At 40.7% G+C, this 20,051-nt stretch overlaps 1 protein-coding gene across 9 annotated transcripts in view; it reads left to right on the top strand.

The window, feature by feature from the left end:
- The window catches only part of apba2b (amyloid beta (A4) precursor protein-binding, family A, member 2b), a 100,627-nt gene that overhangs the window by 1,071 nt on the left and 79,505 nt on the right, over positions 1 to 20,051 (top strand). The window lies entirely within an intron of this gene.

Raw genomic sequence — 20,051 nt, 5'->3', positions numbered from 1 at the left:
TCAGTGGCCATCTTCCACTTGTATGATGTCTTTGGACTGTCTGACATTTACAGATCAAGTCTTGTTTTGTTGGTTTCTTGCATAACATACGTATTGTCCCTGGAGTTGGCACCACAGTGGAATACACAATACATGCAGGCTTCATTAGGTTCATAGTTGTGGTGCAAGGCAAGACTTTTGTGTTTATTCGCACATTTAATTTATTTATTTGTTGATGTACTTGTACACTTTCATTCTGATAGAATAAAGTCAAAATTAACATTATTAATAGAAGATTGCTGAGAATAAAAATCCACATTGCGGTATATTTATTCATCTCCATACACCCAATATCATGTAGGCAAAAAAAGGTGTAATCGATTGAATCTTTTTCTCCTTTAAAAATGATCTACTAACCTGAATCTGTATATTTCTGTAAAACTCTGATGCAAACAAAGATGGAGAAAGGGGTCTGTATTGTGGGGAGTAGAGAGAGAGAACAAAGGCTGAGATGCAGCTGAGGTAGAGGATGATGACCTGCCCTAGAGGAGTGTAATGCATGGTTATTAGAGAAACTGAAGGGCCCCTGGAGAGCCATGATGAAAACATATAAGCCATGATGGAAACCTATAAGTTCTTGGAGGATGCATCCAATATTTTGCATTGTGATGTTGAATGTGAGGATGATATGTTTTTATTTTCCTACCTCTTCTGTCTATGTCTTCCTCTGCACTGTCCTGTCTTTGAGTCACCTGATTTGTCTCCAATAGTCAGGGATAGTTTTCTGTATAGCACCTGCACTAAAGGACAAACACCCTCCCTGCAGCCCGCTGCTGGCAGAAGAAGCTAAATTGAACTCTGGGGGAGGAAACTCAATAGTGACGGAGCCTCCAGCAATGCTTCACACATTTTGAAATATAATAACTATCTGGAAATGTATGATTAAATCAATAACCTTTCAAGAGCATTAATCTAAATGCACTTGTTAAGAGAGTCTTGGCTAAACAAAAAATGTCCTTTAGCTGCCTTAGCATCATTGGTGGCAGTGCAACAGGCAAATCGTTATACTGTATATTACATAACATCTTTAAAGCTTTTCTCTATAAGCTATGGATTTCTGTATACCAAAAATGAACATTCTCTACTCTGTTCATAACATTAATGTGGGCGGATACAACACTAGTTTGCCCTTTGACAAAAACAAAAGATCCTGAGATAATAAAACCTACAGGGCTACAGGTAGGTGTTGATTTTCATGTTGCATAAAACTGTTAGAAAGGCAAAAAGGCAATTGAAACGATGATTAAGGATGAGGCTTTTGTGAGATAAGTGGTGCTGCAGTGTTGTTACAGACAACTGTATTGCTGTAGAGGGCTTTGTGTGAGCAATTAGAGGGAGAACATTTCAGTTGAACACAGGATTGAGTATGTAGAGGACAGGCTGTGAACCACTGCTGCTGTGTTAACTAGAGAACTGGGACATGCTGCTGAGGAATTACAATTGAGAGGTGCTACACTAGGTATATTTCACACTTCAGAGCTTGTTTGTTAATCTGTTAAAAAAAATTGTGTGAATGTAAATGTGTACATTATAGTTACAGAGGAAACTGCTGAGGTGGTGCATATGAATAATATATTTGGATTAATCAACATTTGCTTGCTTTTGATATAATTCGATGAATTATTTTCCTTTTATCAAATATCACTACATTTTCAAATTACAATTACAAACACCATTTATCCCACAGCCCAAAGTGTTATTGTTAAGTGCGTGTTTAATCTTATACAAACATTGAACAAATGGGTTTAGTTACATTTATTTGAGAAAATCCTTACATTTGAGATGCTTAAACCAGTAATTATTTAGCATTTCTCATTAATACATGACTAACAAAATGTTTTTATAATATCAAAGTTGATTACATTTCTTTTGTCCAACTATTCAACTGATGTTTTCAGTTTAAATAAATGCCCAGTTTTGGACTTTAGACTCTAGTATCTGCAAAAAGCAAACAGTCTCTAAAACAGGATCAGGCAACATCTTTTGCAATTCTTCTTACGAGTCTACAGCCTCATATATTTTGTTGTTTTTGTTGTGAATGTAGGGTGCATTGCTATGCATCAGAAAATATTCCTAAGAACATCATGGCTGCTGTCATGTTGTCCTTTGAGTAGTTCCATTATTCATTTATCTGTGGAGGACTTATCTCACGATGACATCACTACAGTCTCTCACTGCAGCTCAGCTTCATAAACCAAAACAGAGCTCAAAAATATTGTAGACATCCGATACATTTACTGTCATTTATGGATTTAGATATATTAATTGTAACCGTCACATGTTATTGTACAATTCCTTCTAAACTCTCACATCCCCTTAAATTATTATTTAATTATATTAACCTGATTGATAATCTCCCTGTCTGTGTTGACTCTGTGTCTAAATGCAGATGGGAAAACTCTTAAAATGTTCCACCTTTAAAATATCACATCCAGACGAGTGTGCTGCCTTGTCAGGGGTATTCTCCCTTTGTAGTTTCATGTGGAAGTCAGCCATATCAAGCTCAGTTCAAAATAAAACCTAGGCAGAAACATTTTTACGGACGGATAGAGGATCAGCGGAGAGAAAGAATTCAGAGCTGACTGAATCATTTCACCTCTGCATAAGGTTTCATAAGGTAATTTAAAAAAGCACTGTAACCTTATATATCCACAGAGAAAGTACTTTGGGTCATCATCTTCAAATGCACAGCTTTGCTTGCTGTTCTGTTTGCACTGTAAGGTCTTACACCTTCTGGTTTTCAGCCTGTTGGCAGCTATTTAGTTAAAACTTTTTTCTCAAGATTTATTGTTCAGTTTTTCTGGTTCACCCTTGGCCTTGGTTACAGCATCACTACTTAACGATGCAAGGTAATTCGGCTCATCATCACATATATGGTGGTGATGATGTTGTTTTAAATATCCACATTATATAATACATTTGACATTCTTCTACGCAGGTGACCCGTGTATTCAAATATGTATCAAATGGGCCAAGCTACATTTACAGTCAGTTGTCTCCACACAGCATGAATAACCTAAAGAGTGTGGGTCAGACTTTGTTGTCCAGCTCTTGACAGTGTTTTAGTATCACACACATGAATACAGCCATGCAGTCTAACTCTATTTGTTTTGATAGTGCTGTCTTATTCACTTTCAGTTTTTCCTTGAAAGTGGGATCTAGACTACATTTCTGCCTCTGTCATGCATTTATTTATAAACCCACGCAACACTACTTTGATTTGGAGAGAAAGCCATCGCCTATAGCTTTAATCCACTGGATGCCATTGATCTGAGAGGTCAAGTGTTTTTTTTGCTGAAGTGTTGATGTTTGGCCTTCGGGGTATACAATGCTACTTTTGCTCTTTACTGACAGTGAAAGGAAACATGAGGAAATACTTGTTACATTCTGTCGGAAATGATGATATCTTTTTTAATTGTTTGGACCGTCTTTAAAATACACGGTATACACTGTAAATTAGGGCTGTAGCGATACACTAATCTCACGATACGATACGATACACGATATTCAGCCAACGATACGATATATATCACGATATTCAGCCAACGATACGATTCAATACGATTCGATATACTTATATCATTTTCTGAAAGATTTTAAAGGGACAGTGTGATTTTGGTGACATCTTGTGAGTGTTCCATTGACTTGGATTGAATTAATTCAACTGAAAGCATCAATTATACAATATATGGCTCTGACAGAGAGTCTACAGCTTGCAAATGCTGGACAAAATGAATCAAAAGATGTGGTGATAAAATTAGTTTCATTTATTGAAACAGTGCAAACTGTAGCTGTAAAGTGCAGTATCACAATGGACAATGGAGAATTAAAAGGTGCCGCAGGTGGCGATTTGAATGGGACTTGCGATTTGAATGGGACTTGTTAGAAATTAAAATCAATGTTTTGATGGCATAAAGTACCATACACATACCGTCAGTTTAAATGCTGTTTTATACTGAAAAACCAGAAGTTCTTGTGCACAACCAGTTGTTAAGCTTTTATTCTGAAAATCCTTCATCTCCGGTTAGCATTTAGCATGTGGCTAATATACCATTTCCTATAGAGGTGAATTTAGTAGTGATATGTGTTGCACACCGAAACCTACTGATTTCAACTACAACTCTAGACGTCGAGATATTATTATTGCTGAATATTAAATGAAGGTACAGTTTATTTGAATACGTTTGTTTACAGACGTGGGTAGCATGAGACAACATTCGGAACTACCGGAAATCATACCAGCCGTGAGGTATTTTTGGAGTATTGATTACAGCGTTTAAAATGTATTAAATGAAAAGTCATGAAAGAGATAAGGAGGAGAAAAGGCGTGTTTAGTTATATATTTAATGTACAATGTCTGAATCCTCTGTAATTCGCAACAACGAACATTGGAGACGTGGAGGGCCGGCCCCCAGCAGCGCCAACCGGCCCACAGAGGATATTTAACAGCTGGAAAGGTGGAGCTCGCTCTCTTCCCTTCGCTCACGAGAGCCAGAACACAGCTGTTTTTCTGACTGAACCATCTTCTGCTTGTAACATTACCGCGCTTTTTATTAATTAAAGTATACATTTGAAGCTTCTCAGAGACTCAATTAGTCTCCTTTTTAAAGCTTCTCTCCTGGACGCGAGTATAACGAACACAGTTATCAGACTTAATGTATCGATACCCGCGGTTGAAATATCGATACTTTCTCGGAAAACTAAATATCGATATATATCGCAGGATCGATTAAATTGCACAGCCCTACTGTAAATATGTTCAACCTGTGGTCTAAAGCAGCAGTTACTGTGGTCAACTTCTTACTCTGGTCGGTTTTTAGCTTTATGATGATGACATCTTTAAATATGACTGCAGATTTATACAGTTTCATGTCATCTCATACTGTAACATGCTGTGCTGAGCAGGGACTTTGTCCAGTTGCATTGTTGCGTGACGTTTACTAGCAAATACCTTTTTTAAGTTTTATTTGGTTGCCAATTGTCATGCTGCAACTTCAACAAAACCACCTTTGCTTCAACCAATGGTCTTCACTATCCTAGAGGCACATAGGGATGTAAGGCCTATAAAATATGTTATTAAGATAAATTAAACCAACACACTTTTAAAAAGAATGGAATCACCTGTAACAAACCTTCACTGGGTGGTCCGATGGCAGATGGGACTGCTTTATATTTTTGAATGGGTTTAATGCTTTAGGGCAGGGATGGGCAAATGGCGGCCCCCACCTCCTCTTTTTGCGGCCCTCAGATTAATTTATAAACAACGTAATTAATTAAAAAAAAGTACTTGTAGTACTGATACCGTCCACTAGACTCCTAGAACTACGTTGTGAGCTGCGTACATGATTTCAAATACCGCAAAATAATCTGTGACGTGTTTGTGTGTATTGTGTTTGTTTCCCGGGGAAACCCTCACAAGAAACCCCGGCTGTTGTTATGCCTGCTGTGACGTTAAGTTGCCGCTTGTAATTATGCCTTTAAAAGCTTAAAAGTTGTATTTATCATCTGAATTTGGCGAAAAAAGTTTAATATTCTAAAAACCAAGACTTTGTTTATTTGAAATCAGATGAAAACAAACTGTCACAGACTCTGCCGTGTTATCTATGATTACTACGCTTTTCATTCATAATTTCAGCGGGAGGGAGGGGGAGTGGCGCTGAGGAACAGCAGAGTGCGGGCTGACAGGTGTCTGTGTTGACATTCCCCTTATTGTGGAATAAGGGGAATGCAGAGACAGGCTACAAGTGTTTCAGGTTAAAGTTAGACAACTAATGTCTGGGTTAGTGTTCATGACTTCATGTTTATGTCATCTTAATGGTTAATCTCAATACACACACATTTTCCGTGCTTTCCAATAGTTTAAAAATAGTTTCATTCCACTGTTAAATAACCTGTTCAATACAAACATGCCACTTGTAAAAATTAAATAACATTTCTGTGAACTGATATTCACAGTTTGTTACTGGACTTTTGTGCTAGTCATGGATTGGCCATAACAAACACCATGTTCGAACATAAGGATGCTCATAAGTGTACGTGGTACCAGAGCACCCTAGGCAGAAGGTCCATGATCGATTTCGTTATCGTGTCATCGAACCTGAAGCTGTATGTTTTGGACACTCGGGTAAAGAGAGGGGCGGAGTTGTCAACTGATCACCATCTGGTGGTGAGTTGGGTCGAGTGGCGGGGGAAGCCTCTGGATAGACCTGGTAAGCCCAAACGTGTAGTTTGGGTGAACTGGGAACGTCTGGAGGAGGCCCAAGTTCAGGAGGCCTTCAACTCACACCTCCGGCGGAGCTTTTCGGGCATTCCTGTGGAGGTTGGGGACATTGAACCAGAGTGGTCGGTGTTCAAAGCCTCTATTGCCGAACCCGCGGCGGGGAGCTGTGGTCTCAAGGTCCTAGGTGCCTCAAGGGGCGGTAACCCTCGAACCTCCTGGTGGACACCGGTGGTCAGGGAAGCCGTCCGACTGAAGAAGGAGGTCTTCAGGGATTTGTTATCCCGGGGGACTCCCGAGGCAGTTGCAAGGTACCGACAGGCCCGAAGGGCAGCAGCCTCATCCGTGGCTGAGGCAAAGCAGCGGGTGTGGGAGAAGTTCGGAGAAGACATGGAGAAGGACTTTCGGGCGGCACCAAAGTTGTTCTGGAAAACTGTCCGACACCTCAGGAGGGGGAAGCAGGGAACCATCCAAGCTGTGTACAGTAAGGATGGGACGTTGTTGACCTCAACTGATGGAGTGTTAGGGTGTTGGAAGGAACACTTTGAGGAACTCCTGAACCCGACAACTCCGCCCTCTATGTTAGAGGCAGAGCTGGAGTATGACGGGGGATCAACACCAATCTCCCGGGGGGAGGTCACTGAGGTCGTCAAACAACTCCACAGTGGCAAAGCCCCGGGGGTGGATGAGATCCGCCCAGAAATGCTGAAGGCTCTGGGTGTTGAGGGACTGTCGTGGTTGACACGTCTCATCAACATTGCGTGGAAGTCGGAAACAGTACCGAAGGAGTGGCAGACCGGGGTGGTGGTCCCCCTTTTCAAAAAGGGGAATCAGAGGGTGTGTGCCAATTACAGAGGCATCACACTACTCAGCCTCCCCGGGAAAGTTTACTCTAAGGCAAGGGTTCCCAAACTTTGTCATGCCAAGGACCCCATATAGCATTATCCTCTGGCGGGGACCCCCCTGTTGCAATTTTTTTTTAAATGATGTGTACAAGTGCCTCCTGATGGAACATGCTGTGCGTTGCCACTACATTTGGGGCCTTCTGCCTGATCAAAGCTGTCACTCCACTTCTTTTGCCTGTCATAGCCCCACTGCCCCATCTGAACACACACCCACACAACAAGACCAGTCAAGTCCATTTGAGATGATGTACTCATCTAAAACTTGGAAAATGTCTCTTCATATGGTCCTACCTTCCAGTGCTTTGCAAAATAATATTTTCTCAACAAAGTTGTCTTCTGAAATAAGTCTGATGTATGCTAGCAATTCTGCGACATTTACTACATCCGTGCTCTCATCCAGCTGCAGAGCGAAATATTCACTAGCTCTCACTTGCTCCAAAAGCTGGGCAGATACTCAGTTTCACTCTCAGTAGCGGTAGCTGGATTCTGATTGAAGGGCGGTCATGTGATTCAAAAACAAAAAATATTAAAAGATTGTCATCAAAGGACACATAGATTGATATATGCAGTTATTAATAACATCTAAAAAAAAATAAAACTTAAAAAAATATAGATCCTGTTTCCCTCAAACTTTGCGTGACCCCCCTGGCGGCCCCCCGGGGGGTCGGGGCCCCCACTTTGAAAAACACTGCTCTAAGGTACTCGAAAGGAGGGTCAGGCCGATTGCCGAACCTCAGATTGAGGAGGAACAATGCGGATTCCGTCCTGGTCGTGGAATGACGGATCAGCTTTTTACTCTCGCAAGGATCCTGGAGGGGGCCTGGGAGTACGCTTATCCGGTCTACATGTGTTTTGTAGACTCTGAGAAGGCGTATGACCGAGTTCCCAGGGAGTTACTGTGGGAGGTGCTGCGGGAGTATGGGGTGAGGGGGTCTCTACTCAGGGCCATCCAATCTCTGTACTCCCAAAGCGATAGCTGTGTCCGGGTGAGGGTTGGCCTCCGCCAGGGCTGCGCTTTGTCACCAATCCTGTTTGTAATATACATGGATCGGATTTCGAGGCGTAGTCATGGGGGACGGGGTCTGCAGTTCGGTGGACTAATGATTGCACCACTGCTTTTTGCAGATGATGTGGTTCTGATGGCTCCATCGGTCTGCGACCTTCAGCACTCACTGGATCGGTTCGCAACCGAGTGTGAAGCGGCTGGGATGAGGATCAGCACCTCCAAATCTGAGGCCATGGTTCTCAGCAGGAAACCGATGGACTGTCCACTCCAAGTAGGGAATGAGTCCTTACCCTAAGTGAAGGAGTTCAAGTATCTCGGGGTCTTGTTCTCGAGTGAGGGAACAATGGAGCGTGAGATGGGCCAGAGAATCGGAGCAGCGGGACCGGTATTGCAGTCGCTTTACCGCACCGTTGTGACGAAAAGGGAGCTGAGCCAGAAGGCAAAGCTCTCTGTCTACCGGGCCATTTTCGTTCCTACCCTCACCTATAGTCATGAAGGATGGGTCATGACCGAAAGAACGAGATCGCGGATACAAGTGGCCGAGATGGGTTTTCTCCGCAGGGTGGCTGGTGTCTCCCTTAGGGATAAGATGAGAAGTTCGGTCATCCGGGAGGGACTCGGAGTTGAGCCGCTCCTCCTTCGCGTCGAAAGGAGCCAGTTGAGGTGGTTCGGGCACCTAGTTAGGATGCCACCTGGGCGCCTCCCTAGGGAGGTGTTCCAGGCACGTCCAGCTGGGAAGAGACCAAGGGGTAGACCTAGGACCAGGTGGAGGGATTATATCTCTTCGCTGGCCTGGGAGCGCCTTGGGATCCCCCAGTCAGAGCTGGTTGATGTCGCCAGGGAAAAGAAAGTTTGGGGCTCTCTGCTGGAACTGCTACCCCCGCGACCTGACCACGGATAATCGGGAGAAGATGGATGGATGGATGGATGAACTGATATTTATTTAGTGAGCTTATTAGAGGATGTTCCCTGAAAGATTGTAAAATGTCAATGAAGATGTCAGACTTAGTATATTTGTTAATAATTACATACAACACATGACATTTTTGTGTGTGTGTGTTCCAAGTGAATCTGCGGCCCCCTGGTGGCCAGTGCATCAATGATGTGGCCCCCACCACCATCAAAGTTGCCCATCCCTGCTTTAGGGTGTAAGAAAGTCAGAACAAAACTCTTTCCATAGTACAACCAAAATGATAACTGAAACGAGACAACACACAACTTAAATACAAATATAATAAAACAAATATATATTATAATCTCAGTTTTAACTCATTAAATCCAATCACTTGGTGGTTCGCTCCGGGCCCAAAAAAAATTCTGGTTTCCAAAATATTTTTGAGATATTTTAAATTTTGGTCACAAATGAACAATTCAAGTGTATTCTCTCTTCACTCTGTGTCATGCAACCCAATGGGGTAATGTAATTCTTATAGTTTTGGTGGCAAAACTATTTCACATGTAAGTAATACATTCAGTGTTTTAAATGAACTGTTTTTAATCTCTTTTCAAATACTTATTATTGAAGCAAAGAAGATAAACATCATAATATACTGTATTTCTAACTTTATTTGTTGTTGTACTATATGTCCCATGTGGAAATATGGAACCCTACTAAGATATGAACAGTGGCGGGCCGTGCATTTCACACCTAGGCCTTCAGTGATGTCCGACACAGTCCTACCTGAATTATTCCACGTCTTAATACCATCATTATGACGCCATAGCTCTAGAAACTATACATTTAGACAGAAACGCAGTATAACCGGGCGTTGCATCACCTTAACATAGTCAAGTACAACAGAGTTATATTAATATTTCCGAAGCATTTATAATCAATATATCCGCATTTACAATTAAGAGTGTTAAACTACCAGCTTTAAGATCGCTTGGATACTGTCAAAACTTAAAAATAAAAGGGGCTTTTAAGGCATTAGTCTACAAAGTGTTATTAAGTCCACCAAAAGTATGTGAGCTTTAACAAGTTTGTTCACTAAACAGCGCATTGTCGCACCCAAAGCAGTTTCATTTAAGAAACGTGACGATAAAGACACAAACTATTCACTGAAAATAAAAGAAAACAAACAATTAATTTGCATTTGTTCATGAGGATATATTTGCGACAGTGGTGAAAGTGTATTCCTAGCCCTGAATGTCCACTTTGATAAAGGTTAAACCAAAACAATTCAACAAGTCTCCTTGAGTACTTTTACTGCACAGCTGAGCCAGTGCGCCACACACATCTCTTGCAGAAGCATCAAACATTTATTTTTTATATATTTGTCATTTTAATTACATATATATTAATTCGTTAATATTGATTTAATATTAACGACATAAAATGACAAAAATATATTAAAATAAAAAATAAAATGCTTTGTACTCACCAAAACAACTGATTATTTGAACACAAAATCCATCCTCCTTTCTTTCCTCAAGAAGACTTCAATGACTCTGTTGTACAGTTTATCTGTGCGTTTCAGTTCCACCAATAAGTCTCAAGTTTGCAAATCCAGTGTGGCTCCAAACACCAAATCGATCAGTTGCAAATAGCAGGCATTCCCAGCAGTACAATTTGCAGTGCCTCTCGGAGGCTGTGAGCCAGGGGTACCGCTCGTAGTTAGTGATTTGAAAGTGGCGGACAAACCCTTTTCCCCGCTGTGATAGGCTCGCTAGCTTCGGGGTTGGCCGTTCTCTTCTCACAATGTCTAGCTTTTCTTGAAAAGTTTGTCTTGAAAATGGCGTTGTAATTATATCTGCGACCAAATCGATCTCTTCTCCTCCTTCAGCCATTGTGGGTTGAAAAAAAACAGCTTGTAGAAATCTACACAAATTAGCTCATTCAAATTCATGTTCAGTTTGCTAGCTCTACATAGCTCTGCCTCTCAATAGTGCGTATCCAATCAAAAGACGTGCACGTGCTGACGTCATCGTACGCCTGCTAGCTGGCCCGTTGTCGCCAACTCAAAATCTGATTGGTTAACGCCACAGTTTTGTTTCCGTTCACTTTAAGCTACAGGCGCCCGCTCTGTTGATTCTGAAGGCCTAAGGGCAGATTTCTTGGACCCTGGCAACACATTATGGCTGAAATATGATTGGATAAAAGCTCTAACATAAAGGCCAGCCCTCCAAATCTTGTTCTGAGGCTGGAAGCAGCGCAACCAAGAGGAAAGCTATGAAATGAAAAGAATAGACTATGGGGAATAATTTAATACATATTTGTGGAAAAAATATATCAAAATTAAATTTATATTCTGATGATGTTTAGGCCAGCAGAGAAGGCCTTGCTGGCCCTGACGGCCCACCACTGGATATGAAGAACGTGTTCCTTCCTGCCAGTTACTTAAATCTATGAATAATGAGTCTGGGAATATTCTAGTTTAAACTGCAGATTTTCTGAATGCAGAGGTCTCTAGAATCAATGAGTTGATGGGTGCACAATTTCACCCCTTTTTATGCCATTAGCATGTAAATGAGTCCAAATCAGTTTCACAGTGTGTGACTAATTCAGGTCGCATTGCGGGGGGGAAAGAAAGTGAGAGAAGGAAAGAACTTCTTCCACGGTGTTTGGTGAAAGAGGAACCCATTCATAGCTGCATTAATCATGGGTGGCACTAAAAGAATCTCTCTGAGGCTAAACCCAGAAAGAGAGAGCAAGAGAGAGGCATTGAAATAGTTTAATTTGTTAACTGGATCTGTCTGAATCCGTCTGCTTTCCCTTGACCTCTAATCTAGTTTTTAAATTGGATTGAGTTCTTAAACTAGGGATACTAGGTTTGTAAAATTCTGCGCCTGTATACATATATTTGAAATGACAACTAGGCCAATAGCGACGTTTTTGTTGTTATTTTTGTATTCCCCTTTTTCAGCTATTCTTAAAAACTCCCTCTGCTATTGTCTTTCTAAAGTTCTTCAATAAAGGAGTTTCATTTCTGATCTCCCAAAACCAAAAGAAGACAAAATACAACTGTTACATATTACTGTGTAAAGTAAACTAATATGTAATAAGATGGTGGAGTCTTAGAGTGATAAAAGATCCAATAAGAGATTATTTAGCCTCAGAGCTCAGCTTACTATATCTTGAGTATTTTATCAGAATTTAACCAAAGCCTCAATCAATCAATCAATGTTTATTTATATAGCCCAATATCACAAATGTTACATTTGTCTCAGTGGACTTCACAGTTTGTACAGAATATCAGTATGACAATATGACACCCTCTGTCCTTAGACCCTCACATCGTACAAGGAAAGACTTCTGGAGAAAACCCACAGTTTAAAGGGAAAAATGGGAGAAACCTCAGGGAGAGCAACAGAGGAGGGATCCCTCTCCCAGGATGGACAGACGTGCAATTGATGCCGTGTGTAAATTGAAAAGATAATATATTTGCAACATAGGTAGTCCAAATGTTTGGAAATGCATGTGTGTATAATAGGAAGATGAATCCACGAGGATATCCATCCAGGACCTATGACTCAGGACCACAGCCACGACTCAAGATTCAGGGCTCGCGATGCAGGACACAGGACCGCAGGATCATCCATGACTCCGGATCCCAGCGTATATAGACACCAAAAAGAAAGACATTTGGGGAAGCTGGGTTAATCGGAACATGAGAGTACACAGGTATAGACAGAGAGAAGGAAGAAGTAAGATGTCCCCCGACAAACTAAGCCTATATCAGCAAAACTAGGGGCTGAATCTAATCAGCCCTAACTATAAGCTTTATCAAAAAGGAAGGTCTTAAGCGCACTCTTAAAAACGGATAGGGTGTCTGCCGCCCAAACACAAACTGGAAGCTGATTCCACAAATGTGGAGCTTGATAAGAAAAGGCTCTGGCTCCCATTATACTTTTAGAGACTCTAGGAACAACCAACAACCCTGCATTATTGGAACGCAATGCCCTAGTAGGACATTAGGGTATAATGAGTTCTTTAAGGTAAAATGGCGCCTGCCCATTAAGGGCTTTGTAGGCGAGAAGAAGAATTTTAAATTATATCCTGTGTTCTATAGGGAGCCAGTGTAAGGCAGCCAGAACAGGAGTAATGTGGTCCCTTTTCCTAACTCTGGTTAGTACACGAGCTGCAGCATTTTGAATCAGCTGAAGCGACTTGACTGACTTCTTGGTACACCCTGATAATAAGGAGTTACAATAATCCAGCCTTGAAGTAACAAATGCATGGACTAGTTTCTCTGCATCGTTTTGAGGCAAGATATGCCTGATTTTTGCAATGTTACGTAGATGGAAGTAGGCGGTCCTTGAAATTGATTTTATGTGGGCATTAAAGGATAAATCCTGATCAAATATAACACCAAGATTCCTTACAGTCTCACTGGAGGCCAAATTAATGCCATCCATAGTTAGTATATCTTTAGATAATTTGTTTCGTAGATTCTTCGGGCGAAGTACAATAACTTGTTTTGGTCGTGTTTAACATCAAAAAGTTTACGGTCATCCACGTTTTTAAGTCCTTGAGGCAGTCTTGAATTGTATTTAGATGATTAATTTCATCAGGCTTGATAAATATAGTTGAGTGTCATCAGCATAACAATGAAAATTTACAGAATGATTCCTTATAATATTGCCTAATGGAAGCATATATAATGTGAACAAAATAGGTCCGAGCACTGAGCCCTGTGGCACTCCATGGCTAACTTTGGTTTGCGTGGAAGATTCATCGTTGACACGTACAAACTGAGTGCGTTGAGATAAATAGGACCTAAACCAGCCTAAAGCAGTTCCCTGTATGCCAACTAAGTGCTCTAGTCTTTGCAATAAGATATCATGGTCGATAGTATCAAATGCAGCACTGAGACCGAGCAAAACAAGAATAGAGACAAGTCCCTTGTCAGAGGCTATTAGAATGTCATTTGTGACTTTAACCAGAGCTGTCTCTGTGCTATGATGTGTTCTAAAGCCAGACTGAAAATCTTCAAATAAATCATTGTTTTTTAAGTAATCACACAACTGTTTTGCGACTGCTTTCTCAAGAATTTTTGAGAGGAACGGAAGATTAGAAATAGGTCTATAGTTGGCTAAAACCTCTGGATTGAGGTTGTGCTTTTTAAGAAGCGGTTTTATCACTGCTACTTTGAATGATTGTGGAACATAGCCTCATAATAAAGACATATTCATAATATTTAATAAAGAAGTGCTAATTAATGGAAACACTTCCTTAAACAGCTTAGTTGGAATTGGGTCTAACATACACGTTTATGGTTTAGAAGAGAGTATCATTGAATTTAATTGTTCAAGGTTTATGGCTGAAAAGCATTCTAGTTTACTATCTAGTGTAATATTAGAACTTACGTTTCCGGGAGCTGTTGATAACACTATACTGGTCAAAGACAAGATGTCATTAATTTTGTTTCTAAGAGTAACAATTTTATCGTTAAAAAAGCACATCAAATCATTACTACTGAGTGCTATGGGAATAGAAGGCTCAATCGAGCTATGGCTGAAACCATAGCTACATGGCTACAGTGCTGAAAATAAATCTTGCATTATTCTTATTCTCATCTATTAATGAAGAGTGCTGCTCTCGCTTTACGCAGTGCTTTCTTTTATTCATTGAGAGTAATATGCCAAATTAAACGAGATTCTTCAAGTTTAGTGGAACGCCATATCCTTTCAAGTTGTCTCGACTTTTGCTTTAATTGACCCAAACCAGTACATTGATCTATGTATTTTGTGTTACTAGAGTAGACAACAGGGTGCAAGAACATGATATACCCATACATATAGCTGAAAAAGCGGTCTACTGCACCAAGCCAGGGTGTATCAACTAACATACTGTAGATCTCGTATATACTGTAAGGACCTGCCAGTGAAAACAAGCAGCAGCAGGTGTGCCAGGTGTTGTTGACATGATCATGGCACACTACATATTTACTGACCAATGTAATAGATCATTTTGAAGATCAATCAAATCATCTTTATATGTTATTCTCAAAGGCCTCCTGTCACCTTACAACATTTTCTGCTGTTTCTTAAAAAGGACTCAATTATTTGTCAGGGCACACCTAGTATGCGTTTGCCCGTTTAGTTACACCTTTACTCTTTATCTTTACTGTCTCATTTGCAATTTTGCAGCCATTGTTTTGACATTTCAATCAATCAATGAGGTAGTTCATTGAGGTCCCCCACATAGATGCTTCCAAAGACGCAACACTAGATTTGTTAGCTTCCACTGTTCATCATTATCTTCGCTTTCTTAGGAGTTCCCAGTAAGTTTTTGACAAACTTGTTGTGTGAGGGTGAAGGTGACGTTACACGTTTGCATGCATTTCTAAAACAGCATTAAGTAATTCATTGCCACCTTGGACTATGAGTCCAGAATGTATCTTTTAATTCAATTTTGAGATTTAAGCAGATAAATGAAGAAAACATGCAGGTGTTCGATATGCATGGGATAATATAACAAAACCTGGAGTTTGTGTGTGATAGTGCTAGTTCGGGATGCTCCAATCGATCGGTCACCGATCGAGATCGGCCGATACTCACTCTCTACCAATCGATCGGTGCTCTCTAAACATGCCGATCGCGAGAGCCGATCGCATGTCGTAAAATACATGACACTTTTCTCTGTGTGCGGCTTCACTGGCATTATTTTAAGGTGTCCGAAAAAGACAGTAAAATAGCGGTATGCAACGTGTGTGAAGCAGAATCCTGCAGCTCCGCCCGCCGGACCGGTAAGCGGAGCAAAACACACAAGAGTTAGACACACTTAGCTATTTTATCTACCTCTGGAACAAGCTAAACTAGTCATTATAAATATATGTATTCTTCACTGTCGGGTCACTCATTACTGGATCAGTGAGCTGCATGAGATACTGACAGGCTGTCAGGAGAGGGAGAGAGGGGGAGAGAGAGAGGGAGAGAGGAAAAGAGAGCGCTTCCGCTAATTTCTCCCGTGTTATTATCCAAAGTGAATGTAAACTTGAATAATGTACATCATTTGAATGTAATAATTAAGTTGATTGTTGTTTGTGGAAGCTCCAGTGAATGAGCCCCATTAACTGAGTTTTAAACATCCCTTTAAATGGAAGATTTAAAGTGATGTTTAAATCTTCCATTTAGGCCCCGTCCACTCGATCGGATCGGCGATCGGTATCGGCCGATACTGATTCCCGCGATCGTCCCCGAAATTGGCGATCGGAGCATCCCTAGTGCAAGTGCGTTTATGCTTGTTCCTAATACAAACATTTTTACCAACCCTCCTGCTGAGTTGTAAGTCATAACAGGACTCCTCTCCCTTGGTATGCTGTCATTTATGTCCTTACTTAGGCTTAAGATGCATTTACCAAGCCAGCTCATTAGTTACCACATTTGTTTGAGCAATAGCATGCCATTAGCATTTAGATGTGTAGAGAGCCTCACCTGCTGCCTTCAATGTTGAATTGCTCAGACAAATTCACATCTGGTGAATGTCTTCTCTCAACAGTTCCAAATAAACAATAATGTCTATAGTAAAAGTGGTAAATGTATTCCCATATGCAATGCAGCATGCTGTTGTTATTCATGGTGAATATAAATCAGGCTGAAACTTGAATTGCTTTGGAGTCCCAGCCTCCAGGCCATTATTTCTGTAGTCAACATGTTTGTTGATTGACAGCACAGATGATTGTTTATCATTTGTGTGATAAAGTTGATGGCAAGCACCCAGATGGTTTGTTCTATCTGCGATGTGAGGTGTGCACAGCGAGGAGCAGAGAAACAGAGGACCATGTAGGTAGAAAAATAGAAGGGCTTGGGAGTTAAAGTTAAACCTAATAATTTATTTCAGCGCTTTGTGTCACAATGTACATTTCCACTCTTAAGTATCTTGTGTAAAAGCATGTGATTATTTTGTTTTTTATTGAGTTCTAGTCAGGCTTAGTTTTTTAGATGTTTTAAAGATGAAACACCTTGATAAATCATTAAATAAGTCCAACCTCATCTGACGAGTAGTTGACAGTTTATTTTTCAAGGTTGTAGAATTAATAACCTCACACATAACACATACCTTCTTCCTTTCTCTTCTGACTGGAAGAAGGGTGTACGGTTTTCTGAGAAGACAGCCACAAAGTGATGTGCAGACATTATCTATGCTACCATGCTTTTGTGTGTTCTGGTGTAGGTTGAGAAGTGACACCCCAGAACCTAGAGTAATACATCAAAGACCAGACTCAGTCAGCAGGTGCCTTTTTTATTTCTGGCCCAAGCCTTCCTCTTTGTATTGCAGTGGTATATAGTCCAACGCTCTATTGCTATTTCTCACTCGCCTCATGGGTTCTTATTGTCTCTTATAACACTTTAGCACTGTCAGCAAGCAGATATTGTGGATGTGCCTTCTATTTGTGGGTCCATTCTCTAGTTTGGTGGATGGAAACAAGGTCAAACCTCGATGATGGAACAATACATCAGGGGATTTTCTAGGGCAAATCGGTGCATGAGCACACATTTTTACATGGATGTCAATATCAAGTCGTTATTGGAGACTAGCTGCTTTAAAACCCTGATATCTGTTGAATTAAGGTTCTTAATGTAGGGGTAGGTTAGATTTGTGTTGGACGCTGAGTATATTTTAAATATTGCATTTATTTCTCTACACACAAATATGTTATGTTTCATTTACAGACCTTAGCTGCTGACATTATCCTGGCTGTTTTGCATGCTTATGTGTTAAATGAAATCGTCCCCTTTTTGGAGAATTGTGAGCAAATGGCTTTCAGTTTCTGAGAGATAAACAGTAAACATAAAGTCAGTTGACAATTAATATTGTGGTGTTTTATCTTAAATGCAGCCAAGCAGACTTAAAAGGTACACATCCTCCTAAGGGGTTCACACCCACAATATAATGCTGACATCAGTATTGCTGTTAGTCTGTGTATTTTAGTGTATTATTGTCTGTGTTTTTTTGTTTGTCCTTTTTAGCTTTGTGTTTTCCATGTGTTCAGACAACATTTATGTGAATCACTATACATCTAGACACAAACAGGCAACACTAAACGTGTATAACACTGGGTTAACTAATTGCCAAAGTACTGCATCACAAAGTTTCCTGTATCTTCAGATCCAATCCACTTTATTTCGATAGCACATTTAAAGACAAACGAGTTGAACAAAGTGCTGTACATCAACAACTGTATAAAAACATAGCATACAAAACAGACAGGACATGAAACGTAAAACACGAGACAATGAAACCAGATCAGAAGCCACAGACTGAAAAACCCTCCCACATGACGTAAAAACAATACAAAACACTAGTAAGATTAAAAACCCAAATTTAAAAGCACAAGTGTCATACCTGGGGACTCATTTATAAATGGATATACGCTCAAAAAATGGCGTGTGCCAGTTTCTACGCAATGTTTGCGATTTATAAAATACTAACTTGACGGGAAAATGTGCGGTCCTCCACGCAAATTCTAACCCATGCGTATGCACGCACAAAAATGGGAGAGACGAGAAACTGCGACACCGTTGGCAGAAGGAAGAATGGAGATAAATATGTGGAAATAATACCATAAATAAAAGTTACCTCTCATTTATCATAATGAAGAATTCATTTTCAAACATTGATTAAAGCCAATCTTAAAATGATTTAACAAACGCATGTTTGCGACTCCTCAGTGCACACAAAACATAACTTGGAGAAATAAATAAATACGGATATGTTATTTAAAACCACCTCGAATATGTTGTGTTAATTTTATGAAATGTTTTCTCATAAATGATGCGGTAAGCAGGAGGACAGAATTACGTCTAAACTGACGCCGTGTTGCACTTCTATAGGTTGTATAGATACGAGCATGGTTTTATATACTATCATGTTTAATCATGTTTTATGCCGTTCGCCACCTACTTGATAAGTCGGTCGTAAAACACAGGAGGTATGGAAACTAAGAACACCATATGCGGTAAATTGTACAGCTAATATAACACAACACATTAGTTGGTGGATTATGGATATATAGTTGCTGATTGAAAGCTGGAACACAAACCACCAAATACAAAACAATAATTCAGATCCAGTCGTCATGACTCCACTCCGGAGGAATTCCCCGATCATTACTTACGGCCTGTCCACACACACGCATGAAAAAAATCTTTCAAAGCTTCGCCCATTCACTTGAATGGGGTGACGTAGAAGATTTTGAATCTTCGCCGAACTGCATTGTGGGGAGCGGAGCATGGCTTCGCAAGCAACGTGAGCATCAAACGTTGAGCAATGTTCAACTTTTGATGCACCCGATGCTTTCGAAGCTGGCATCAGCCAATCAAATCCCGTTTATGCAAATCCCGCCAGTACAAGTGCTAGCCAATCAAACTGCGTGCAAGCTGGGAGAGCCAGACCGCAGTTCATTTCCTCATATTCCAAACGAGAAATTACGGTAGCAAATCACCCGGTTCTTTACGACCAGAACTATTTACCGGGATACAAACCGGAGGAACCAGGCATGGAGGGAGGTGGCAGAGACAGTGGGTGAAATTGGTAGGTTTTCGCCTGTTTGGGGAGTTTATATCCAGTTTACTTCGTTTTAACATTGCTATTGCTTTGTATGTCGGGTGCGGGAGATTCATGTGACTGGTTGTTAGTCGCGTTGCTCGCAAAAAATCGCAAAGCTTCAGACACGCCCAGCATCGAGATTTTTCAAGATCTTTTTCATGCCTGTGTGTGGATGGGCCGTTAGAATTTCTCATCAAGGGGGTGTCTCCTGTCCCCGGTACAAACACACTGCCTGAGGAAGGTTATGTGTATTTTTTTTTGTCATTAACCTTTTTCGGACCACTTATTTATTTATTTTGGCGACGATCCGACCTCCATGCTGCTACTCTGGTTCAAACTGCATCCACCAAACAATATGATTTATCTCAACCTCCCCAAAATAACCAAAAT

Source organism: Pseudochaenichthys georgianus, chromosome 3, assembly GCF_902827115.2.
Source record: "Pseudochaenichthys georgianus chromosome 3, fPseGeo1.2, whole genome shotgun sequence".
Classification (NCBI taxonomy): Eukaryota; Metazoa; Chordata; class Actinopteri; order Perciformes; family Channichthyidae; genus Pseudochaenichthys; species Pseudochaenichthys georgianus.
This window is presented reverse-complemented; position numbering and strand designations above follow the sequence as displayed.